Genomic DNA, 26,717 nt, shown 5'->3' on the forward strand with positions numbered 1-26,717 from the left:
AAAGCCAGAGATCCAGTTGGCCTAAAGGAACCTGAACCCTACAAGAAATTCTCAGCTTCCCCAGAATCATTTTCCTATAAACTGCTGTGAGACTAATGATAAGAAGATTGCACCGAAAATATCTTCCCTGTAAATTTTGCTTAAGAATCATAAAGTTGCATGTGTGTGAATAGTCTTAGTGCTCTATTGTGGCTGCTGGCTTACCACAAAAATCAGCTATTTAGGAAGCATTTACTACTAAAATGTGAGAGATATGGATAGGAGAGCCAAATGACATCACCAATTCTCCAAATCACCTACATTCACTGCTCAAAAGAAGTATTAATTGAAAGAACAGGAAATATGAAGCCTGGGAAAATAAGACTTGGGGAGGATATGACAGTCATCTTCAAGTATTGCATGATATAAAAAGGGACTAAACTTTGATTACTTGGTTTCAAATAAAAGCTAAACAGCAGCAGATTTGGGCTAGGTGACAAGAAAAACTTGCTGAAAGGAAGAGTCAACTGAAATTAGAATGGCCTACTACAGGGGAAAATGGGCTCTTCCTCTATAGAGTCTTCAAACAGAGAATAGATGTACACTTGTTGGGAATATTTTAGAGAGGACCCAATGGCACTGGTTAATCTAAATTGCCTTTGAAGTCCCTTCTAATCCTGAGAAATGTATCCAAGAGATGGAGAGAAACATATTTCAATGGCCTGGGAACTCATCTGATTTAAGCAACAGTTAAAAACCCCCCCAAAAAATCTATAATCATAGCTAGATTTGGAAAAATCTATTTTGTGAAGCTGTGCTTAATATCCAGTGTGATAAAATGAGTGACTTCATGATGAAGAATTAAGGAATATTTCAGAATCTTATGAACTCAATACCAAATTGTATAAAATAAGTGACTGTAGCAAAAGGACCTTTGCATAAAATGTTATTTTAAAAAAACACATATGGTTTATTTATGTCAGCAAATTATTTTACTTTGCCCCAGTAATTATGTACATTACTGTAAGTTCTTAAAAGAGGAAGGGGAAGAGAATAAGCATTTATATAGTGTCTACTATGCAACAGGTACTATACTAAGTGCTTTTTACAAATATTATTTCACTTGACTCAAGACAACACTGTAAAGTAGGTGTTATTATTAAGCCCCCTTTACAGAAATAGTTAAAAAGTAGTTAAATAACTTGCCCAGGGTCACACAGATATTATGTCTGACACCAAATTTGAATTCAGGCCCAGGGTCAGCAATATGTCTACTTTGCCATCAATTGCTTCTAAAGGAAAAGCTAATCAAATTAGAGAGAGAAATAACCACAAAACAAGTATCGATGGAGACTTCAGTATGCCCCTTCCAGGACGAAACATAAATAACAAAAGGATAAGCAAGAAAGAATTTTAGAAAAGTTAGATATGACAGACTTCTCATAAATATCAGGTAGGAATCATAAGGAATGTACATAGATCATAGGATTATAGATTTAGAGGTGCAACAGATTTCAGAAGTCATCTAGCCCAACCCCCTCGGTTTTTCAGAGAAATTAAATAACTTGCCCAACATTACAAACAGCAGAGTCAGGAATAAAAACAACATCTTTTAACTCCAAATCAAATGCTCTTTGCACTGTACTGCACTCATGCAATGGTATTAATATGCCCTATTTATTTAATACAATGAGTTTTTGGGTAAGAATAGAGATGCCCACCAAAAGAACATCAATAAAAGTTTTTATAGTATTTAGAAGAAACCAAAAGAAATTCAGAAGGAGATATTTAACGAGGCAATTTTATTATTACTGTATTAAATTTCATTTTTGTTCAAGTTGTTTTTCAGTTGTTTCCAATTCTTCATGACTCCATTTGGAGTTTTCTTGGCAAATATACTAGAATGGTTTCCCATTTTCTTCTCTGGATCATTCTTCAGGTAAGGAAAATGGGGCAAAAGGAGTTAAGTGACTTGCCCAGGAACATACCGCTGGTATGTGTCTGACGCCAGATTTGGACTCCGGAAGATGAGTCTTCCTGACTCCAGGCCTAGCACTCTAACCACTGTACCAGCTAGCTGCTCCAATTAAATTTAATATGCAGTTAAAATAAAAACCTAGATAATAGAAGTACACAGTTTCATATAGTCTTTTTTGTTCTTTGAATGATAAAATGCTTGTATTCCCTGATTACTGGAAAATTAATTAAAACAAAGAAACCTTAAAATAGAAAGGTCATTCCATATTAAACTCAATTCTTTTTTTTTTTTTGCTTGGTTGCTAAATTGGTAGATAAGGAAAAGAGTGTGGATATATAATGCTGTGGATATATAATGCCTAGATGTCTTCAAGTCATTTGACAAAATGTCTCATGATATTCTTATGGGCTGGAAGGTGGTATGATTGCTAATTCAATGACCAGACCCAAATATAATTAATCAATTAATGTCTGTGGCAGAAGCAATAGCTTGCTTCCTGACCCCTAAGTAACTTAGGTTAGTTTTTCCTTATAAGGGACTAGAACCATCTTTTGAGACTTAGTTGATTCAGGAAATTAAAGGCTTAGGCTATTGACATCACTTCCTGACCCACTGAGAACAAAATATCTATAACAAACTCTGATGCTTATCAGATGTAGAGGAACTTTACTCAGCTGAATCAACTTGTGGCATTCTGCTATCTGTCCATCCGTTGTCCATCTGTCCATCCGTTGTCCATCTGTCCATCTGTCCATCCGTCCATCCATCTATCCATCCATCCATCCATCCATCTCTCTATCTATCTAATCTTTGTTGACTATCCATTTCCTGCTGTGGCTAACTAAATCTTCTTTTGTTAACTGTTGAATGAACTATGAGTATTTCATTTCCTTCCATTATTGAATTTAAACAACCAGGGGGCTAGCCTGAGTCAGGCTCAGCCCAGAGCAATCATAACCTAGAACAGGGTTCTTAACCAGGGGCTTATAGACCTACATTGATTGCAAGGAGTATGTGAACTTGACTGGGGAAAAAAGTATATTTTCATTTCCATGAGTCTCTAACTGAAATTTACCATTTCCTTCAATTAATTGAAAACATTCTGAGTAAGGATCCACAGACTTCACCAGATTGCCAAAAGTGTGAGCTCATAACAGAAAAAATGGTAAGAACCTCTGACCTAGAGGGAGGTTATTTGTGCAGTGGTTTTCAAAAAATATTTTTTGCTAGTTTTTGCCATCAGGAATTATTTGCACACTGAACATTTAAGTCGGCAACCCTACAATAGCGCAGAAAGATGAAACATGTACAGTGTGTGGAAATGCAAATTCAGCTTTAAAATTCACAACACATCTGGTGAACTATCTCTTTAGTAGACTGCCCCTTAGAATATATTCTTAGACCAGTACCATTCTTATCACTGAGTTGGATAAGGGTAATAATAGTATGCGTACAAAGTTTGCAAATGACACAAACTAAAAGGGATAGCTAACAAATTGGATAACAGAAGTGGGTACTGAAAGAGCTGACAGAATAAGGGGCCGAATCTATCCCCAAAGAAGATGAATAATGTAAATTTATATACTTGACTTTTAAAAAATCAACTTTATAAAATATAGACTGGTGATGTGACTAGAGATAGTTCATGTGAAAAAGACCTGCAGGTTTTTGGCTTAGATGTAGAGGCCTATGTTTCAGAGGGAAAAGTTATATGATAATGACATGTCTGTGTGTCTGTAACAGAAGGTACATAAAATGGGAGAAAAATAATTAGGGAATGTCCCACAAACATTTCTTTTGAGAGTGTCACTCTCTCTCATCACTTTCTGCCTGGATTAGGGATTCTTTATATTTAATATGGATTAAATATGTATATATATATCCATATATCCTCCTATATGGATTCTTTATATTTAATGTAAAGAGCACTAGGCTTGGAGAAAGCCTAGGTTCAAATCCTGGCTCTGCTTCTTAGTTGTATGACCTTGGACAAGTCACTTAACCAATATGCTTCAGTACCCTCATCTGTAAAATGAGGTAGCTGAACTAGAAGATCTTTTCATCTCTAAAATTATGATCTCCCCTCCAAACCATATTAAACATTTATGTCAGATTAATCTTACTTCAAGTCATTCTTCCACCCAAAAATCTTTTATACAGATTAAGCATTTATTAAGTACTTAGTGTGTGCTAGGTACTATGCTTATATTCCAAATTATATTCAGGATAAAGTCCAAGATCCTTAAATTGATATTCAAGGTACTTTACAATCTGGGATGGCAAAGTTGTCCAGCAGAAAAATAACCGAACTGAAAACATAGAGCCTTAATTTTTAATTGCTTGCTTTATCATTGACTAACTGTGGCATTCTGAGCAAGGCGAAAGGGTAGTAGAGAGTGCCTCAGATTTGGCATCAGAAGACCTTGGTGAATCCCAGCTCTGCCACTTACTTGCTGTGTGTCCTTGAGGAAGTCACTTTACCTCTCTGGGCCTCAGTTTCTTTATCTGTAAAATGACTAAGATGTCCCAGATGCAATACTTATTTTGTAGGGTTATTGTGAAGTTCAAATGTGATATTCGTAAAGTGTTTTACAAACTTGAAAGCAATACATGTCCTTATTGATGGAGTCCTAATAGTCCCAAAAGTCTAACTTCATTACAGTCCCACAGTACCTATCTAGCCCTGCCAACAATGTCCTAACCTCTTCATATATACTTCACTGGTCACTAGAACAATAGGTGTGTCCTTGAAACTCACAGTTCTCACAGAAAGAATAGGTATGGGAACCCAGCCATTGCCTTTGCCCAGCCATGACGTCCAGACCCATTGCCACATATTTGAAGAGGTGTGTTCTTGTATTCAATCACAATCATATCATACATCTAGCCCAAGACAGGAGCACAATACCTAACTATCTATCTTGATCAGACAGGACCACAATAGCTAGCCAATTGGGGGGTAACCATCAAACCATAGATGGGACCTCTCCTCCATGACCTAATTGCTAAACAAACTACTTCTGCCTTTCAAATATTAATCATATTCCTATATTCTATGTAAATTTTTGTTATGTAATTGCATCTTTACCCTATAAAAATCCACCTTGTTTTCTCTGAAGTTGCTGGGTTCCTCTTGGAACTTAGCCTGCTTCAAGAGAGGCATCAATCTTAACAAATGGCTATACTTGGATTAGAGGTGGTTTGACTGAATTCTTTGAGACAGTTCCACCACAGCGCATCATGAAACCTCAACAGTTTTTGGTGTCCCTGGGTTCAAACCTCAACACTTATTTTCTTTCAGCCACCTTTGTCAGTCTACTTTGGGAAGAACTGATAGAAGTTAGGATTTTTTTTTCACATGGGCTTCAAAGACGAATTGTAAGGCTACCTTACATTTTCATGGAACTATTGACTTTTTTCAAAGTATTTTTATCCTCATCACAATCCTGTGAAGTAGGTAGTTTAGATATTATTTTCCCATCTTTTTCATATTAGGAAATGAAAGCAGAGATAAAATAACTGGCTTGTCCATAGTTACAAAGATAGGGAGCAGCTCAGACATTTATAGAACACAAATATCCCACCTCCGAGGAATAAGTTTTTTTTCTATTGTATCATACAAAGAAGTCTCACTCTTCAGGTACGAGTTCTTTGAGGACACTGATGTTATTCAGGAAGTTTAAAATATCCTTACTGAGCCTGTGCTTGGATTTGTGAGGAAGAATGAATGTACTAATTGGAACTGTTCATTAATTTAAATGTACACATACTAAACTTTTTTATACATGTATAGGGCACAGGGAATGGGGAGAGCAAGTTTAGTGTTCATGTGCTAATGAAATAAGATAATGAACTTTCAGGTCTTTCCAGATGGAAAAATTTAAAAAAAACATCCTCAGTAATGCATGTTCAGGATTATGAAAAGCAAGTAAGTAGGTCAAAGACAATTTGCTATTATGTACTTGCAATGTTTTCTAGTTAATTTAAAATAGATCCATGGAATCCTTTATTTAAAATTATTTCATGATTATCTGGTCTAATCCTTTCAAATTCAAGATAAGAAAACTGGGGCTCAAGTTTTCTGACTCCCAATTCAACCCTTGACAATCCTATTCAAAACAGAACTCAGTTTTTCCCTCCCATCCAACCTCCCCCAAACCCTTTCCTATTTCCAATTTTCCTATTATTGTTGAGGGCACTGCTATTCTCAGTCACCCAGCCTTCCATCCCTGATATATTTGGAGTCATCCTTGACCCACTACTTTCACTCATTCAAGATATCCTTTCTGTTGCCAAATCTTGCAGTTTCTACCTTCGTATCTCTTTCTCTCCACTTACACAACCACCAACCCAGCATAGGTCTGATCACTTTTTACCTACACTGTTACAATAAACTCATTGATATCTTTGTCTCAATTCTCTTCCATCTCCCACTCATCTTTTACTCAGCTGCTAAAGTGATTTTCCTAAAGTACAACTATGACCACTTACTCCACTACTCAAAAACTCCAGCATCTTCCTATTACCTCCAGGATCAAATATAAAGTCCTATGGCATATAAAGCCTTTCACAACCTAGTCCCTTTCTACCTTTCTAATCTTCTTAAACTTTACTCTCTCCATTTACTCTAAATCCAGCTATACTGGACTAATTGTAGTCTTTGAACACAATACTCCATTTCCCATCTCTGTGCAATAGACTGCATGCTCCTTGACAGCAAGGGCTATCTTTTGTCTTTCCCTATCAATATCCTTAGTGCTTAGCTCCATGTCAGGTAGAAAAAAGGTACTTAATAAATGTTTATTGACTAACTTGAATTCTTTGCCTTCTGACCCTTGTCTTTTAAATTCCCTGGCTTCCTTCAAGACTTGGCTCAAATCCCATCTTCTATGGAAGGCCTTTCTCAGTCTTATCTTTCTCCATCATTACATTCTATCTACTCTTTATGTATTTTGCATGTCCAGTATCTAGTTATTTACACATTCACTTCCCCATTATAATGTGAGCTCCTTAAGAGATGAGACAGTGTTTTGCCTTTGTATCCTCAATACTTAATACAGTGTTGGAAAACAGAAAACACTTCAAAAATTTTATTGACTGACTTTTCCACTATGCCATACTGAAGGTTCTGTTCATTTTTAAAAATAGCATATACAGTTTGATTTCCTTTCAAACTTACTACTTTAACATTAATGTCTCCCCATAATTTGAAGTTTCTGGGTCTCAGGTCTATGATCTGAACCTATATATGTTATATCATATAAACTCAATTTTCTGCGTAGTAGCTAAATTATTAGCTTGATGCCAAATACATATAAGACAGGGAAAAGAGAATATAGATTGTCATCAAATTCTCCTCCATTCTCATTTCTCTAGGTCCTTAACTTCTTCTAGGTGACAACTTTGAAAGAAATAGAGTACAAGTTCCTAGGTACCTTGGTGAACCCCTATGGTAAAACCACATTAGAGGTGGGAAGGGACAACAAGGAAATATACTACCCTCAGTAGTTACACATACACATTCATACATATATATATATATAATATATATACACACATCAGTATTTATATACATGCATCTATAGTTATATACATATCAGATAATCCAAATTGATGGAGGGAACTAATGATAAAATTGAGAATTGAGATGGAGACCTTCTTTTGCAAAATGGAGGAAAATGTCTTCTTTTATGACCCATAGGATGGTTATAAGCCTACAATAAGGAAATGTCAAAATATTTTGAAGTTGGAAGAGCCATACGCAAATTTTTAGAGGCTCTTTCTTGATCTGGAACAAATCTGACACTGCCTACCCAGGGAAAGTTAGTATCTCTTACAGAGATTCACCTTTACAAGAAATATATGATTTAGGAATAGGAAGAATATTATTTGCTCCCATTTGACAGTATAGAAAGTAAGAGATTAGAAATTTAGCTAGGTAAGAACTTCATAAAGAACAAGGAGCCCTTAACAATTGAGCTAGATAGAATGTTGGATACTTTGACAGATGTCCCACTGTATGATTTTGTTTTGAATTTGTTTTGAGTGTTTTTCTTTGTTATGAGAGAGTTCAATCTGGGGGAAAGGGAGGATTGCTTCTCTCCTCCACCTTCTTGAAGAAATGACTGTTATGTATAAACTACAGGTATAAGTAAAACCATATATAAATATGCATTTTAAGTACACAAAAAGAAATAGGGCTAGAAACTGCCATGAAAACTGGGTCCTCCAAATCTTTACTCCACTTTTATGGAAACTTGTAGAACTGTGTGTTCCTTTGTAAGGACACATATTCCTAAATGTACTCATTTGCAAATGCTGTCTAGTGTACAGGAGTTTAATTAAAATCACATTTCACCCTTAGCACTGTGATATTTGGATCACACCAAAGCCAAATCAGAGGCAAAAAGCTTGGATGATTAAATCCACCAATAAACTCAGAACTTTCACAGGTGCACAATTGTTTTAGCCACCTTCCCTGTCAAAGCTCCTACTACAATTTCTAAAGTTCAGGAAATAATCATATTTTCAAAAAATTCACTTGCATTTTCCTACCAGACCCTGTGGGGGATTTTAATTAGGGCAGGTGACTGAAGAAGGGACAAAGCTAGTATCCTGAGTTATCAGCTCTTGAATGATATTCAGCTAGCAGTTTAGGGATAACAAACGCCAACAACTCCATCGCCTTACAAAGCAACACACTTTAACAAAACAATAGTTTTATCCCATCATCAGGAACTGTTCATAACTCCCCAGTGACCAGCAAAATTAATAAAGAGCAGGGCAAACAGTTTGGCACCATTCCTGAAGCTCCAGGCTAAGGTTTCAACAGTAATTGTGCAAGGAACAGTCCCCTCCGCCACGAACATTCAAATCTTAACTGCCCCAGAGTGGGGCGGATTAACCCAGAAGCCTCCAAAAAACCCCACACCTAACAAATTAGGTTGCTGAGGCCTGGGGACTTCCTCAACTATAAGAGGAAGCGGGCAAAGTATCACTATCACACGTCTGAGGATTTAACTGGATTCTTGCCAGCCTCGCTCCAAGATGCCTAGGCAGTAGGTGGAGAGGGAGGGAGGTTTGAAACTTCGTTCTGGGGTCGGTCACATCTTAACGAATTCCAGCTGCCGTTTTTTATTGCATGGGCAAGCTGCTCCACCTGCTCTTTGGAACTGCCTGAAGGGCTGGTTAGGAGTAGGAGCAGGTGGGACGACAGTGACGATCTTAAGAAGCCTGGGGATTTAGGTAAAGGTGACAGAATACATCCCAGGGACTGTGGCTCGTGGTGCAAAAGCAGAATCCGAGTGCTTGAGGTCCCCCTTTCCCCAGCTCACCCCAAGGCCTGCATCCTTTACGCCAATCTTTCTAGGAATATCCCGAGGGAGCCACTGCAGCTCCAGCAAGGCCGCACCCAGAGCGCGTTCCACCGTCTGTTCCTAGTCAGGGTGAACCCCAGCCTAGCGCCCGGCCCCCAAAGGATAACCGAATTTCAATGGAGCTGCCCGAGCCGATGCTTCTAAAATTCCCCCTCTTTCTCCCAAGCCAGACACAAGCTTCACTTTTCACTTTTCCAAATGTCGCCTTCTGGCTGAAAGGTTCGTGCCTATGACAGCCTAGGAGCCCCCAAACGCCTCTTTTCTCTGCTGACTCCTCTAACCCATTGGTCTCTGAGCTCCCCTGGAGGCCGGGCCCTCCAGAAGCTGTCTCCTCTGCCCTTCCATGCGCCCACGGCAAAGGGGATGGCTAGGGGAAGAAGCGCAGCTGCCGTTACCTTTATTTCGGCCCTTCCCTGAGGAGGGTCGGGAAAGACACCAAATTAACCCAGCTCCGGCGGTGGAGGACACTGCTCTCTGGTCTTCCTCTTACAGCCAATGACTATAATATCCGGCTCGGAGCCCGGGTGTGGAGCGGGAGGAAGTTACTCCTACCTTCCCCTCTGCTGCTGCGGCTGCCTGCCTCCCGCTCAGCTCAGCGGCGGCTGCAACCTTCACGCGTGGATGTGGAGGACGCAGACGGAAAGGGCTCCCACACCACGCTGCTCTCCCCGGCCTCGAAGCCCCCTAGTTCTCCCTTGGGGGAGTATTGTAGCTCAGGCAAGCGCTAGCTGTGGCCCCGGTTACTGCTGCCCAAGGACTGAATTCTGGACATCTTTCCATTCATTCTGGATTATGCTTTCAGATCCGCTACTTCTCTTGGCCCACTTTTTTTTTCTTTTTCTAATTTTTTTTTTTGGGGGGGAGGGAGGAGGATGAGGAGGGAGTGACTGTGGAGAAAGCTTACTAGGAAAAGGTCCTTAGCCCCGCTCAGGGAAGGACTTAGGGTTGTGCTTTTTCTGGTAGGAATGGGGGGGAGGGCGGTGTAGGGGAAGGGGAAGGAACCTCTATTTCTGGTGGACGGGGGAGGGGTGGAAAAGGAAAGGCAGATGTCAGAAGCTTTAGCTCTGAAACGTCTCTGTGACACTGCCAGAAATAAGTTTACGGTTTCTCCAACACCCTCCTATCTCTAGCATGCATGGCTCTACGGGGGTGGAGTTCGGGGGTGGTGGTGGGGTGGGAGAAAAGACTTCTCTTCTGCGTGCCAGGTAGTCAAGCTGCAATGGTTGCTCTAAGAATCCAGAGCTACTTAACAAGGGTTCTTACCCCAGTGCATGTGGCTTCCAAATCCCGGGCTGGACTGGGTGGGGCTGGGGGAGGACGCTGGTTCTGGAGATGACAGATATGGTGTTAGAGGCTGGTGGGACACCTACCTAGCAGTTACTTTACTTGATTAAAAAAAAAACAAACAAAACCTCATTTCTTTGTCTTAATAGGTTTCTTGGGATTTGTCAATTCTTTCATTTTAAAAGAGAATAGCCATAGATGACAAAAAGCTAAAGAAAGCCGTTTTGTGGGGTAGGTGGAAATACATCAGCTGGGAGATCACAAGAGACTGAAAAAAGTGCATCTGCTTTTTATTAGGCAGAAAATAAATTGAAGTAAAACTACTGTGACAAAGTAGAAGGAGAGGAGTGCCTTGAACTCATTTAAAAGTTTTTTAATAGTAGCCAATTAAGCTTGACATTCAGGGAAATAGGAATAATATAAAAATAACTAATTTCCTCATAATAGCCGGTTGTGTTTCCCATTTTACAGAACTTTTCTAAGAAATTGAGTGTCTTGTCCAGGATCAAACAAAAATATAGGTGGGATTCAGAATTGAAACTCACTTGTCTTCTATAGCCAAATTGATAGCTCATTTCACTGCAGGCTCCAGTCCTTCTACCCAGTTCTAGGTTTTAAACCCATCCTTATTTATATCCCAGAATTGAACAGGCTAAGCCTGATCAACTGAATTCTCCCAACTTGCCTGACAAAAATTACAAAATATAAGGGACAGATAACAAGTGTTTAGGTTTTTCCCTTTTGTTAAGTTTTTTCCCTTTTCAGATTGCAAGTCAAATTTGCATATTATAAACTGGCAACAGCCTATTGTTACCTTGTTGAAGAAATTTTAAAGAGATGTTTACATTTCATTTAGTCCTTTGGTTCACTGGAGAAGTTCTTCAATCAACTGCTTAATGAAATTAGGGTGGGTAGGGTGACTGGCTCAGTAAGGAGTCAGTCAGTTAATGGAGTCATCTCTTATGTCATGGTTAAGAAAATTACGCATGGCCAAAAAAAAAAATAAAATAAAACAATATCAGTGGAACAACTCATCCAGAAGGAAATGCCAGGCCTACTACTGAGCAGGCTGAAAGAGTCCAGGTGTCCAGTTAAACTGTAGAAAGAAGTAGGCCCAGGGATTCCAGAGGAAAATGGCATGAGCAGCAATGATGCTACATCCAAGTGGAATAGCATGAAGATACCATATAAAAAGATATTGGAACCCTGCAGGGCCAGAAGTGGCTTTGCCTATGTATGTTTCCTAAGAGTATTCCCTTATTTATGAATACATTGGGTATACCCAATCTTCCCACTAATACCACATGTATTTGGGAGAGAGTGTGTCCTACATTTATGGCAGAAACATTACTGCTTTTCTTGAGGTATTTTAACAGATGTTTTTGTTTTCAGTTAGTTGTATCAACTTGCTGACAAAAGTTAGTGCATTGCTGGGGGCTTGTGAGCTATAGCTTTAGGGATGTAGATTAATAGAGTACCTTCAATCCAGGATAGTTATCTTCTGGGGAACCCGACCTTTGATTCTGCAGGAGATATTAAATTTAAATTCTTTCATATGAAAAAATTTAGTCCATTTCAATCTAATAAATATTTGTTAGATGCCTATTTTGTGTTTGTGCTATTGAATTCAGTTGTTTCTGATTCTTGCTGTTCAAGATGCCACTTTTTGAGAGCTCAAAATCTCATCAAAGCAGAGAATGGATACACCGGTATTTTCCAAACTTATTTGGCAAGCAAAACTCTTTGGAATGTGAGATGATATTGAAGGGAACCTTAAGAGCACTCCAGGAGAGACTGGAAACATCAGAATTTTTGAGCAAAATAGAGAAAATGTTCATACTGAAAATGACCAAATATAATAAGTATTTTTTTTTGTATAGCAGATTCCATATTCATTATTATAAAAACTTGGAAACTTTCTTTATGATCTCTTAGTCATATCATATAGTTGGAATTCCATATAATACAGTTGGGGAAGTGAATCTCTCTATGTAGGATGAAACAACCCCCAAATCCCTCAAACACTGGGGATAACTGACTCAAAGTAGGTGAAGTAAATTAACTAAAAAACTAATTGAAATAATTCTTGGCTGCGAAAAGATTGCAGGACATTACCAACAAAATCCAACAGGAAGAGATATAGAAATTCCATTTAAAATAACTACAAAAATACTTGGCAATCTACCTGCCAATACACACATGAACTATACAAAACATTCCTTATACAAGTAAAAGTATCTTTATAATCAGGGAATATTAATTGCAGATTGGTAGAATAAGCCAATATAATAAAAACAACCATAATACCTAATTTACTTATTCAGTGTCATCCCCATCAAACTACCAAAAAATTACTTTATAGTTAGAAAAAATAATAGCAAGGTTCATCTGGAGGTCAAGAATCTTAAAGGGCATAATAAAAAAGAAGGGAAAAGAGAAGGAATTTAGCAGGACTAGATCTCAAACTATACTGCAAAATAGAACTTATCAAAGCAATTTGGTACTGGGAAATTAGGTACAATAGCCTAGTTTTTAATAGACCCAAAGATCTCAGCTGCTGGGGATAAGAGCTCCCTATTTGACAAAAAGGTAAATACATTTGAATAATCAAAAAGGGCTAATGGTGAAGTACTTAGATTCTAATAAGGTCAGGGGTGGGGAATCTGGGGTCTCAAGGCCACACAGCCTTCTAAGTCCTTTTGAGTGAATTCAAGTTTTACAGAACAAATATTTTTATTAAGGAGATTTGTTCTGTAATGTTTGGATTCAGTCAAAGAGTCACACTTGAGGATCTAGAGGGTCCCATGTGACCTCTGGATGTAAGGATCCCCACCCTTATAGACGGAGAAGAGACAAATGCTCTTTTAGGATCCTAATGACTTCAAGTCTTCAAAGTAAGTTAAATAAGACAAAAAAGAAGGATTAAGAGAGGTTATGTTCTAGTCTTTCTAAAAGAAAAAAGGAAAACAGTAGGGAAGAAACGATGAAGAAGAATTTACTATTTGTCATAATGGGTGTAAGAGGTATAAGAGGAAAAGTCTAGTAAAATGAACAAAGTGTGAGGAGCAAGCATCACATAGTCCTGATTCTTCTGAATTAGGCAAAGGAAGACTGAATACACACACGCATACGTATATACACATACTTTGATAGAGTAATCTTAGATATTAACATTAAATATTTAATTCAACAAGGAAACAGGCAATAATACAGTAAGGGGATGATGGGTTAAAGGGGAAGTGTAGAATTGGGGAGGGAGCTATCACAAATGAAATAAAGTTCAACTTTATAGGTTGAAGGAAAGAGTGTTAGATCTAGTGATTGGAGGGGTCTGGGTAAGAAGAAGAGACTGGGGACAGTGGAATGGTATAAAATTGCTTTAATTACAAATTATATGTTCATATTATTTCTCTTTCATCATCTCTTTTCTGTGAAGATGGGGAGCAAGGGGCAAAAACAGGAAAAATGATAAGATAATAGGATGGAGGGAAATAAACAATTTCATAACTCTGAGTATGCATGGGATGAATTTGTCCATAAAATGGAGAACTGCAGCATAGATTAGAAAATAGAAACCAACAATACATTGTTTATGGGAAACCTACTTGAAATATTTAGGTTCAGATAAAATTAGAATGCAGTGTTGGAGCAGAACTTTTTTAATGTTTCAGCTGAACCCAAGCTTCTCTTACTTATGCATCTCTAAAACTTTTTCTTCCTTTTCTTAACATTTCCAAACAAATGTTTGCCAGAGCTGTCAGTGGCATCTGCATAACTGACTATATATTTATTCCTATGGCCTTCGCATTAGTATGTCTAGAACAAGTCAGGAACACTTAAAGAAGAAAAAAGGTTATTTATCCAAAACATTCACAAATGAGTTATGTGAAATGTAGTCGAGTTGGACAAGATCTAGGATTCTTCTTTTTGAGGATTATATTAAAAATGCATTTCACTTTTAATTATTTGGCTTTGAAGGCCTCAAGTCAAGCTAGGTTTAAACCTCCATGTTAACCTTTACATTTTTTTAATCTTCTTTAGCATTTCAACAAGCCTCCAAAAGGACGTTGTACTTCAGTTACTTTCTTGACTTTAATCCTTTATAAATGTACCCTCTAATATTTCTAAACAGAGATATATTTAAAAATAAAAACCACTTTAGAGATTTAATTTTGGAAAATATGCTTTGATTTTTTTAAATGCTAAAAACTGAAATTATATCTCCCACAAATGACTGTCAATCTCCTTTTTTTGTAAGACCTTCAGTGAGATAAATAGCAAATGTTTGTTATGTATAGAATAGTCATGCTTACTACTTAATACTTGTAATACAAGTGTTACATGAACATTTTACAATCTTTATATTTCTACCTAGAAGTCATTTATAAATTAGATATCTTAAAGAAATCTTGGAAAAGCATCTTCTACAAAGGCTGTAGTTGTTGCTGTAGCTTCAAGTCAAATGGAATGTTGTAGAAATATCTGTTTTAACTGTGAATTTGGATTACACTGAAAGCTTGAGAGACGGTATTGTATCTCAGAAGGGTAGATATGATTCTGTCATCATGGCTGAAGAGAAGCTGGAGAATACAAAGAAAAAGGGAATAGAGAGGTCTTTTTTGATAGAACTGATGGGGTGCTTGGGTGCATGTGCTTTGGCCCCAATTCTAAAATCACATTTCTTTTTCAAAAATTACATTTCTCCCTAGTCTCAAGACACTATTGTAGGCAATTTCTCCCCAGCCCAAGGACACAACCTGCCCCAGCAACAAATGTTATCTTCTTTCCTGATAGCAGCCAGTTGCACCTATAGAACTTATTTGTTTGAACCAGCTGTGTACTGGCTGAATAGGATGTGCACTGGGTCATAATGACATTTACTACTCACTGACCAATTATTTGTATCCTAGACTTAGACATACGTATACTCCCTTACATTTATCTTGTCTAACAAGACATTGATGAGAGCAACCTGATATTTCTGAGTCAGCCCTGACCGCTAATTGACTTAGTGATGTTTCAGGCCTAAAACCACACCTCCAGGTAGCCCCTCCTTGGGCTATTTTCTGATGAACTTTGGGTAAAATACCTGTGCAGTAGATACCAAAAATGCATGTTCCTTTACGAACTGACCACTCTTAACCACTCCCTAATCCCACCTCAAAACATCTAGTTAGCGTATTTGGCACATGTTTCCTATAGGATATCCTATATAAACTTTCCCTGTACCCCTCTAAGGTTACAGGTTCTCTAAGAACTCTTGTCATGTGAAAAGCATAATAAATCTTTACCTTGACCTCAACAATGCTTGTCCATGAATTTTTCTCCAAACTACCTGCCCCTGGTGCCCAGGTCTTTGTGGGGGTCTCACATCCCTCTTCCAGCCCTCATCAATAGCAAGTATAGGTCAAAGAAAAGGTTTATAATAAATCTCTTAAAATATCTTAATCTGCCATGATCTGCCTTCTCATCTTCATACTCCTCCTCCTCAACTGAGAATACAAGACAAACAAAATTCATTAAAAAATTATAATTTCCACAGTAGCAATATTAAAAAACTCTCATTCTTTATTCTGAATCCTTCACTTTTCTATCAGGAAGTGGAGAGCATGTTTCATCATTAGTTCTTTGGAATCTTGTTTGGTCTTTATGGTAATAAGAGTTCAGTACAATAATATATCATCACATTTACATACATAATTTGTTTATCCATTCCTAATTTATGGACATTCCCTCAGATTCCTTTCGTCTTCTCAAAAAGGGTTATGAATATTTCTGTATACCGTTAGACTTTGTTTTGCTTGAGAATAATCTCTACTTTAATCTACTCTTCTTCTATATCCATTCCCTCCTCCCCTCTTTCCCTCCTAGTTCCCTATTGAGAGAATTATATTTCTGTGCTCTTTGTGTATATTTTCCTTTTTTTGACCAGCTCAGATCAAAGTGAGGTAAAAGTGTCAATCCCCTCTGTCTTGTTTGTATAGATTGTGCACACTGACTATATTGAGATAATATTTCCTAACTTTCCTTTCCCTTCCTCCTGCCCACCCTCCGCCCCCCAAACTCAGGTAGTCCTCTTATCTTCTGGATTTTGGTTATGATATACCTGGAAATTTTCATTTTGGGGTTTCTTTCAGGAAGCAATCAATGAATTCCTTCTAGTTCCACTTTGCCCTCCATTTCCAAAGGATCTGGGCAGTTTTCTTTTAAGATTTCCTTAAATCAGATGTCTAGGCTCTTTTTTTTTTTTGGTTACAACATTCAGATAATCTGGATTCCTAAATTTTTTCTTTTCACTCTGTTTATATGGTCTGTTGTTTTTGCTATCAAATACCTTCCATTTTCTTCTACTTTTTCACCTTTTTGACTTTATTTTTAGTATTTCTTCTTGCTTCATGGAGTTATTGGCTTCTCTTTGGTCCATCTGAAATTTCAAAGAGTTTGTTACTTGGGCAAGGTTTTATATCTCTTATGCCAAACTGTTAATTCTCTTTCTAATTATTTCTTCCAAAGCTTTAATATCTTTTCAACTTTTCCTTAAAATGTTCTTATTTTACTTATAAAAACATTTAAACTCCTTAAAAAACAACAACTCTTCCTTTCTTCCAGGAGTTCTAGATTGTGCCCAAGCTATTTTTTCTTCTCATGCATTGCTTATAGATATTTTAGAGTCATTCTCTTTTTTTCTGTGTTTATGTCTTGAGCATTGTCGCCACCATTATAGCTCTTTTTGGTGTTTTTTCTTTGCTTGTTTGTTTGCATGTTCTTCCTGCCTACTTTTTGACTTTAGACTTCATATTGGGGTTGGGCCCTGCCACATTTCTGGACAGAAGGTCTTAGCCAATGCTATTGCTGCTTTCTTGAGAGTGTTATGTTACTCTAGTATCTCAGGGACAGTCTAGGGCCTGAAAGCTTTCAGTGCTCTCAAAGTGGTCTGATCCAGGGCAAAATCTGTTTACTTTCCCACCTGGTTTGAGTTCTGCAGGTTTGTGGCTTGAATTTGGGTGTGTACAAGAGTAAACTGTTGCAGGATTCATCTCCTATCAACCTATCAGGACAGCTCTGTTGGCTCAGAATGACAGAATTGTAGGTTCCTCTTTGGCCTGGAATTCCTGCCTTGATTATTCCTCTACAGACTGGGCTAGTTGCTGCAAGTGAGACCCTCTGAGACAGGATTCTGCGCCATATTTCTACTGCTGTTGCTGTTTACTTTTGAACTTCTTCCTTTCTCAATTCACTGCTCAGAGCTTCCCTTCCCTGAGAACGACACTCAGTTGCACAAGTTCTCTTTTCAGTCCTCCCTGTATCTTTGACTCAGAACTGGCTAGTGAGTAGCAATGCTGCCAGGTGACACCTGTCCTGATCACTGTGCCCCACTATGGGTCGAGGAACGCCCTGATGCATTATTTCTCTCTGGAGGGGCATGCTCTTGCTTAACTTTACTCTCAATGTTTACAAACTACTTTGTCTCTTTCCCTATGTTGAACTAGGTTCCCTATGTTGAACTAGGTTGAACTAGAATTCAGTCTGGTTCATGTTCTAGATCTGTTTGGAAGAGTTTATGGAAGAGAGCCTACTGCACTGTTTTCTACCATTCTTCTGCCTTGAATCTGTCCTCCTTGGGCATATAAATCTTGAGGAGGATAAAAGAGATGAGGTTTTGATTTTGTTTAGTATGAAAAACCAATCAACAAGCTTTTATTAAACACCTAATAGCCAGGCATTGTGTTAGGTAGTGGGAATGTGTGTGTGTGTTGGTCCTTCGTTGCTGAAGAAGACCATGCCATCAGAGAAAGAATAACATGACTTGCACTTGACTTTGTTTTGAGTGAGGGAAGGCTGTGCAGGTCACCAGCCTCGCTTCTCCAGAGCCATCTGAATCTAGTGACATGATATTCATCAGGATGACTGGAGATGACCCAGGATGAGGCAATTGGGATTAAGTGACTTGCCCAAGGTCACACAGCTAGTGAGTGTCAAGTGTCTGAGGTAAGAATTGAACTCAGATGCTTTATCCACTGCACCACCTAGCTGTCCAGGTAGTGGGAATACACATACAAAGAAAGAAGAACCTCTAATCTTATGGAGATTATATATTACAAATATTAAAGTACATATTTGGAAGAAATGTAAAGTGATTAAATACAACAAAGTAGTTAAATACAAGTGTAGCTGGGCTTGCATAGGAATTCCCAATAGGTTAACATGGAGACATGCTGGGGAGCCTTTGGAGCATGCCCAGATTGTTCAACATGGAAATGTCCTTCATCCCATAACATGTGGGTAAAGGTAGCCTTCTTTCATTGGCTTCATAGCTAGAACAGTTGCATCTTTAAAGTGGACCAGATGAGGACTGTTGTTCTTTTTGGCTCTTGCTTTTTTCCTACCACATCCAGAGGGTGAAGGTAGCAGTTCACCCATACAGCACAGGTGTCATTAATTGAACTGGTGAGAGTGGAAGATTGCCTTTGCTTTGTATTTTTCCCTGGTTCCAAGAAATGAGTTCAGATATTTGTCTTTTCCTTTTACTTACGTTTTTTATAACCAACTCCCCATTAGACACATTATCTATCTATCTGTCTATCTATCTATCATCTATCTATCTATCTATCTATCTATCTATCTATCTATCTATCTATCTATCTATCTATCATCTATCTATCTAATCTATCTAGATGTCTATATAAATATAACAGTCATCTGAATTGAAATGATAACTAAACCCATGAAAGCTGATGAAATCAGGGAGAATATATGTAGAGAGTGGAGAACAGGACCCAAGACAGAAGCTAAAGTTGTATGCACCCACATTTGGGGAGCATGATATGGAATGTGAGCTGGCAAAAGAAGACTGATAAGAAGCAATCAGGTAGGAGGAAAATCAGAAGAGAATAGTATCAGTAAACTCTAGAGGATGATCAACAGTAGCAATGGAGCAGAGAGTCAAGCAGGATAAGGTTCAAGAGAAGGCTAACAGGTTTGAACAATTCTTGTAGAATACTAGTATAAAGTACCATGAAAATTCCAGCAGAGCAGCTAAAGTGAGCTATTTTGATGTGTAATTACTTTCAATAGCATCAAGTTGTTTGGTTTCATCAAGCCAATGATAAAGTCTATTATGTGAAGATAATAGCATTTTCATTTGTACTTTATAAGATTGTTTTAATGAAAGTACTATATACCTGAAAAAGTACTGATTATTTTGTGTGTGTGTGTGTGTGTGTGTGTGTGTGTGTGTGTGTGTGTGTGTGAGAGAGAGAGAGAGAGAGAGAGAGAGAGAGAGAGAGAGAGAGAGAGAGAGAGAGAGAGAGAGAGAGAGAGAGAGAGGAGAAGGGGGGAGAATTGAAACATTGAAGTTTCCCATTATGCCTCTATGTCAGATTTGTGGTCTATTTTCAAAACTTTTAATCTATTTTCTCTTTCTGTCCAGGTGGTCTGTAGTGTACTCCAGTGACAAAATAATGACTATTTCTTTTTCCTTTGCTTTTTACACAAATATTTTTCTTCTTCTCCCACTGCTTAGATTGCCTTACATATGACTATACTTTCTTAGTATCCATTACAATCCCATCTCCTTTTATTTATCCTGTTTTATTTGAGTAAAATAGACTCTGACCAATTCACTTAGTCTTTGTCTGTCTCAGTTTCCCCAAGTGGAGATAATATTACTTGCCTACAGGGTTGTTGTGAGGATCAAATGAGACAATATTTGCAAAGTACTTTAGTGCACTACCTGGCTTATACTGGCACCATGAAAATGCCTGTACAGGAGGCAAAGTGAGATATTTTGGTCAGTGTAATTACCTTGGCCAACATCAAGTTGTTTGACATCAGCAGGTCTGTTATAAATCATTAATAAATGCTTATTTTCTCCCTCCATCTTTCTTTACTTCCCTTCCTTTATAAGAAGAGGAAATAGAGTTCATAAGACAAAGGAGCAAATTTGACCTCAGTCTTGGTGGGATAAAACCTCAAACTCTATTATGGCTCTGGGTGGGCATGTCTTGTTACAAAGAAAGAATAAGAATTTTTAAAACTGAGTCAAAGGAATGAGAAAATAAAAGAAAATGTAAGATATGTCAGATTTAAAACAAGTGACCAAGAAAGTAGATCAAGGAGAGATAGCTTAAGGATCAAAAGACTGAGTGAAATCCATGATTGAAAAAAGAATCTGGAAAAAAAGAATCTCATATTTCAATAAAACATCAAATAAAATTTCCCAGATGTATAGAACAATAGGGCAATGTGAAAATAGAAAGAATCCATTAGTTCTTGAAAGAAATGACAAAATGAAAACTCCCATGAATGCATATGCAAAATACAGAACTTATGGACAAAAGAAAAAGAATTACCAACAGTTAGAAAGTACCAAACAATTGAGGAACAAAAATAAGGATCAAACCAGATTTAGCAATAAATAAATAAATATGGAAGTTGAGAAAAAATAAGTAATTACAAGTAAATAATCAGAAGGGAGTTTTAAAAAATTAACTCTTCAAATTGAATGGAGAGAAGGGATGTTAAAAGGGTTCTTTTAGAATCCATTTACCACAAGGGTCAGAGAAGTAGTTGATTGAGATAGATTGCCTAGAAATCATTTTGCTAGGTCTTGAATATGCAGTAAGAAAAAAAGAAAAGGGGGATATATTAAGGTAAAGTTGCATAGAAGGTGAAGGAACTTGGTAAGAACACAATCAGATTCTTTAAGTAGAACTATATGCACACACAAAAGGCATGCAGGAGGAAGTGTTACTTAAGCATGACTTTAAACTGATCAAAAGAGACCAAAACACACAGAGAGTTTGGTGTAAAAATGTATTAAACTCAACAGAGATTCAGACAGGAATAGGAAGAGAGGAAAGGGGAACATCGCAGAAAGTCATAAGTAAAATAAACTTTAAAGTTTAGGGAGGGAATAGTGAAGAAAATGTTAAAAGTAAAAGAAAGAAAGGGAAAAAACTTGAAATAAGTAAGGAGAGAGAAGCATAGAAAAGAAAAAATGTATAAGAAAATAGAAATAGATGGAACTAAACAATTAACCATCATGACTGTGAATATTAATAGTATGAATTCAGCCATAAAATGGAAGAGGTTAGCATACTGAGCTACAAAGTTATAGCAAAACTTATTTTGACTCAGCTAAACATAAAAATGAAGGTGTAGCAATTATGATTTTAGACAAGGTGACAACAATATCTCTCAAGGTGGAGAGATAAAGGCCTGAGGCTTCTCTTTCAACCTGAAGGCTTATAGTAGACATTGCTTCTTCACACAAATATAACCAGTCAAGAAAGAGGAGCAAGAAAATTTTTGAAAGTGGTGATCATGGGGTATAAACTGGGTAAGAAAGCAAATGATTTCAAAAAATGATTGAATGGGAAAACAGAGATAAATTGATTTTGACTCACCCTCATGACAGCTACTTGAACCAACCTGACTCTCATTGCTCAGTATACATGCTATCTATTCTGCAACGGCCTCATACTAGCCCTATCTGACAGGGCTCCCAACAGATATATCAATAAATTCTATAGCTTTATTATTCCTAAAGTATTCTATTCACAAATGTTTGCTGACATATTGTAAATTACATTAATTATTATTATTATCATAGTTCTTGGAACATAATAGGTACTCAAAAATGCTCATTTACTTGATTTGATCTCAGGATTTAGAGCTAGGTTGCACAATAGATAGAAAGTTGGACCTAGAGTCAAGAAGACCTGACTTTCAATCCAGCCTCATATACTATGTGTCAAGTCACTTGATCTTTGTCTGCTCTAGTTTCCTCCTCTGTAAAATGGGGATGATAATAGCAACATCCACCTCCCAAAACTGCTGTGAGGAAAAATTGAGATAACATTTGTAAAAAGCTTTGCAAACTTTAAAATGTTATATAAGTGTATATAAGTACTATATAAGTTATATAAGTATTATTATTATTACTATTGACTTTTTTTTCCAGTACAGACTTGCAATTTTATTACTGCGAAGGTGGTCCCAGAATGAAAACTTCCTCTACTGATACAGATTAGCACTTGTCTGAAACTTATGGTCTGGGATAGAGAAGCGACTTCTCACAGTCACTCAACCACTATGTTTCAGAGGTTAGACAAGCCATCTGCTTCAATTTAGAGCTGTGTTATACAATAACCAAATCATTGCCAGTAGTTCAGAAGATTGCATAGTTATGGCATCGCACATCCCAGAAGATAGACTCTCTCTCCCTGACTAAATCAGTGTTCATTTTGGAAGGGCATTCAAAGAGAGTTAGCATCATAGCTTGGCATCTGACTGAATGAAACATTCTGTTTAGTGCAGACGGTGATAATGTCATAAACACATATAATGTGGGAATAGGGGAAGCCCTCATAAATTTGGATGATATGTGCTTAGATATGATTTATAATGTGAGATGTAATAGAAATGACAGTCTGATATGCACAGCATCCAAAGGCAAAAATAAAAGTAAGAGTAATTGATCCCAGGAAGTAAGAAATTGTTTCTGAGAAAGAAAAAAAAAAACACATGAAGGAGCTCAGCCCTTCAAAAATGATAAGAACTATCATTCTGGCAGATGGCAATGTTTCACCACTAGTTTCAGTTACATTAGTGTATGTTGATCTGCATTCTGGAATAAAAAAAAGGCATATAGGAGCCTATTGCCCTCCTCTAAATAGATAAAATTAGATTTTACTGCCTGTTTATGATACTTATACCAAAATAATATTTACGTGGAAAAGGTAACAGTTTCATCTGCTATTTTGAGATCACAAATGAATCTCCAAATGTCCACTACCTCTACATTTTCTTTTTTTTAAATTAATTTATTTAACTTTTAACATTCATTTTAACAAAATTTTGGGTTCCAAATTTTCTCCCCTTTTGTCCCCTCCCCCCACCCCAAAACACCGAGCATTCTAATTGCCCCATTACCAATCTGCTCTCTCTTCTGTCATTCCTCTCTGCCCTTGTCTCCATCTTCTCTTTTGTCCTTTAGGGCCAAATAACTTTCTATACCCCTTTACCTGTATTTCTTATTTCCTAGTGGCAAGAACAGTACTCGACAGTTGTTCCTAAAACTTTGAGTTCCAACTTCTTTTCCTCCCTCCCTCCCCACCCCTTCCCTTTGGAAGGCAAGCAATTCAATATAGGCCAAATCTGTGTAGTTTTGCAAATGACTTCCATAATAGTCGTGTTGTATAAGACTAACTATATTTCCCTCCATCCTATCCTGCCCCCCATTACTTCTATTCTCTCTTTTGATCCTGTCCCTCCCCGTGAGTGTTGACCTCAAATTGCTCCCTCCTCCCCATGCTCTCCCTTCTATCATCCCCCCACCCTGCTTATCCCCTTCTCCCCCACTTTCCTGTATTGTAAGATAGGTTTTCATACCAAAATGAGTGTGCATTTTATTCCTTCCTTTAGTGGAATGTGATGAGAGTAAACTTCATGTTTTTCTCTCACTTCCCCTCTTTATCCCTCCACTAAAAAGTCTTTTGCTTTTCTCTTTTATGAGAGATAATTTGCCCCGTTCCATGTCTCCCTTTCTCCTCCCAATATATTTCTCACTCACTGCTTGATTTCATTTTTTAAAGATATGATCCCATCCTCTTCAATTCACTCTGTGCACTCTGTCTCTATGTGTGTGTGTGCGCGTGTGCATGTGTGTGTGTGTAATCCCACCCAGTACCTAGATACTGAATAGTTTCAAGAGTTACAAACATTTTCTTTCCATGTAGGAATGTAAACAGTTCAAATTTAGTAAGTCCCTTATGACTTCTCTTTGCTGTTTACCTTTTCATGGTTCTCTTCATTCTTGTGTTTGAAAGTCAAATTTTCTTTTCAGCTGTGGTCTTTTCATCAAGAATGCTTGAAAGTCCTCTATTTCATTGAAAGACCATTTTTTCCCCTGAAGTATTATACTCAGTTTTGCTGGGTAGGTGAGTCTTGGTTTTAGTCCTAGTTCCTTTGACTTCTGGAATATCCTATTCCACGCCCTTCGATCTATTAATGTAGAAGCTGCTAGATCTTGTGTTATCCTGATTGTATTTCCACAATACTTGAATTGTTTCTTTCTAGCTGCTTGCAGTATTTTCTCCTTGGCCTGGGAACTCTGGAATTTGGTCACAATGTTCCTAGGAGTTTCTCTTTTTGGATCTCTTTCAGGCGGTGTTCTGTGGATTCCTTGAATACTTATTTTGCCCTCTGGTTCCAAAATCTCAGGGCAGTTTTCCTTGATAATTTCATGAAAGATGATGTCTAGGCTCTTTTTTTGATCATGGCTTTCAGGTAGGCCCATAATTTTTAAACTGTTTCTCCTGGATCTATTCTCCAGGTCAGTTGTTTTTCCAATGAGATATTTCACATTATCTTCCATTTTTTCATTCTTTTGGTTTTGTTTTGTGATTTCTTGGTTTCTCATAAAGTCATTATCCTCCATCTGTTCCATTCTAATTTTGAAAGAACTATTTTCTTCAGTGAGCTTTTGAACCTCCTTTTCCATTTGGCTAATTCTGCTTTTGAAAGCATTCTTATCCTCATTGGCTTTTTGAACCTCTTTTGCCAATTGAGTTAGCCTATTTTTCAAGGTGTTATTTTCTTCAGCATTTTTTGGGTCTCCTTTAGCAGGGTGTTTACTTGTTTTTCATGCTTTGCTTGCATGTCTCTCATTGCTCTTCCCAGTTTTTCCTCCACTTCTCTAACTTGATTTTCAAAATCCTTTTTGAGCTCTTTCATGGCCTGAGCCCATTGGGTGGGCTGGGATACAGAAACCTTGACTTCTGTGTCTTTCCCTGATGGTAAGCATTGTTCTTCCTCATCAGAAAGGAAGGGAGGAAATACCTGTTCACCAATAACCTTCTATAGTCTTAGTTTTTTTCCCTTTTCTGGGCATTTTCCCAGCCAGTGACTTGACTTCTGAATATTCTCTTCACACCCACCTGGTCTCCATATCCGCCCAGCCAGGGCTTGGGGTCTGAGATTCAAATGCTGCTTCCCAGCCTCAGTGCTTTGGGAGGGGGCAGGGCTGCTCTTCAGTGTGAGATTAAGTTCAGGTGCTGGGGTGGGGGCAGGGCCGCCACACAGGCTCAGTTCCCTCAGGGGGTTTATGCAGAGACCTTCAACAATGGATCCAGGCTCCTGCCTGCTTGGGGAGCCCTGGTCTGCTCCTGCCTCCACTGCTGCCTCCTGAGGGGGCCTGAGTTAAGAGGGCACCCCACTCCCCTCTTGACCCGCCAAAGAGACCCTCTCACTGACCCTTATCACCTGTGGGTAGAAGGACCTGCGTGGCAGCTGGAGATTCTGTCCTTGAAGCCTGCTCGGATCTGCTTCTCTCGGTGCCACGCAGCCAAGGCAGGGCTGGGCTCAGCTCTGGGTCCGCAGCTTGACGGACATTTTGTGAGAGGTTTTCAGGCTCTCTGGAACAGAAATCTCATCTGCTCCATTGTTCTGTGGCTTCTGCTGCTCCAGAATTTGTTGGGAGTTTTTTTTAACAGATATTTTATGGGCTGTGGGTTCAGAGCTAGCGTATGTGTGTCTTTCTACTCCACCATCTTGGCTCCGCCTCCCTAACTCTACATTTTCAGTAGTAAAAGCCTCTAAGGGGTATGCGTTACATGACCAAGAAAGAATTCAATGTTAACAAATGTGAGATTGCTACATTCTTCAAACTTCATAAGAGAAAGTGTATGAATACACTATTTTGATTGCTCCCAGAAATCTGCTCTTTTTCATGATGACCTATTTCTGGACAGAACAGGGCCAAAAGCTTCTCTGGAAGCAGAAAAGTAGTTTGAAGTGAATAATGCTGATTCTCTCCTCATTTCCCTGAAATATGGTGGAATTATAGTAAGAACCAGGTAGTCAAGGTAGTCAAGAAGAACATCCCAGACAATAATCCTTTAGTGAATAAGAAATGTGACCTGATTAGCCCTTTGAAGGGAGTGACAGATGGTGCCAGTGTTGTGTAAATTAAGCACATTAAAAGAGCATATAAAATAGCCTAAATTTGTAGAGTGTAGTTGAAATAATACTGATTCCTAAATCAGAAAGACCAGGGTTCTAATTCTGGTTCTACTGTTTACTAGTCATATGATCTT

The 26,717-nt window shown here is 38.0% G+C and overlaps 1 protein-coding gene and 1 pseudogene across 5 annotated transcripts in view; one reads left to right on the forward strand and one right to left on the reverse strand.

The window, feature by feature from the left end:
* Window positions 1–10,677, reverse strand: part of FAR2 (fatty acyl-CoA reductase 2) — a 177,052-nt gene extending 166,375 nt beyond the window's left edge. For 2 of the 5 annotated variants that reach the window (XM_072654422.1, XM_072654418.1), the window contains exon 1: window positions 9,729–10,585. The gene's annotated coding sequence lies outside the window, so the exon portion shown is untranslated. The other 3 variants (XM_072654420.1, XM_072654419.1, XM_072654421.1) reach the window with 3 other exon arrangements.
* On the forward strand, window positions 5,859–26,588 carry LOC140531961 (coronin-1C-like; annotated as a pseudogene).
* The last annotated feature ends 129 nt before the right edge of the window (window positions 26,589–26,717 follow it).

This window comes from Notamacropus eugenii, chromosome 3, assembly GCF_028372415.1.
Source record: "Notamacropus eugenii isolate mMacEug1 chromosome 3, mMacEug1.pri_v2, whole genome shotgun sequence".
Classification (NCBI taxonomy): domain Eukaryota; kingdom Metazoa; phylum Chordata; class Mammalia; order Diprotodontia; family Macropodidae; genus Notamacropus; species Notamacropus eugenii.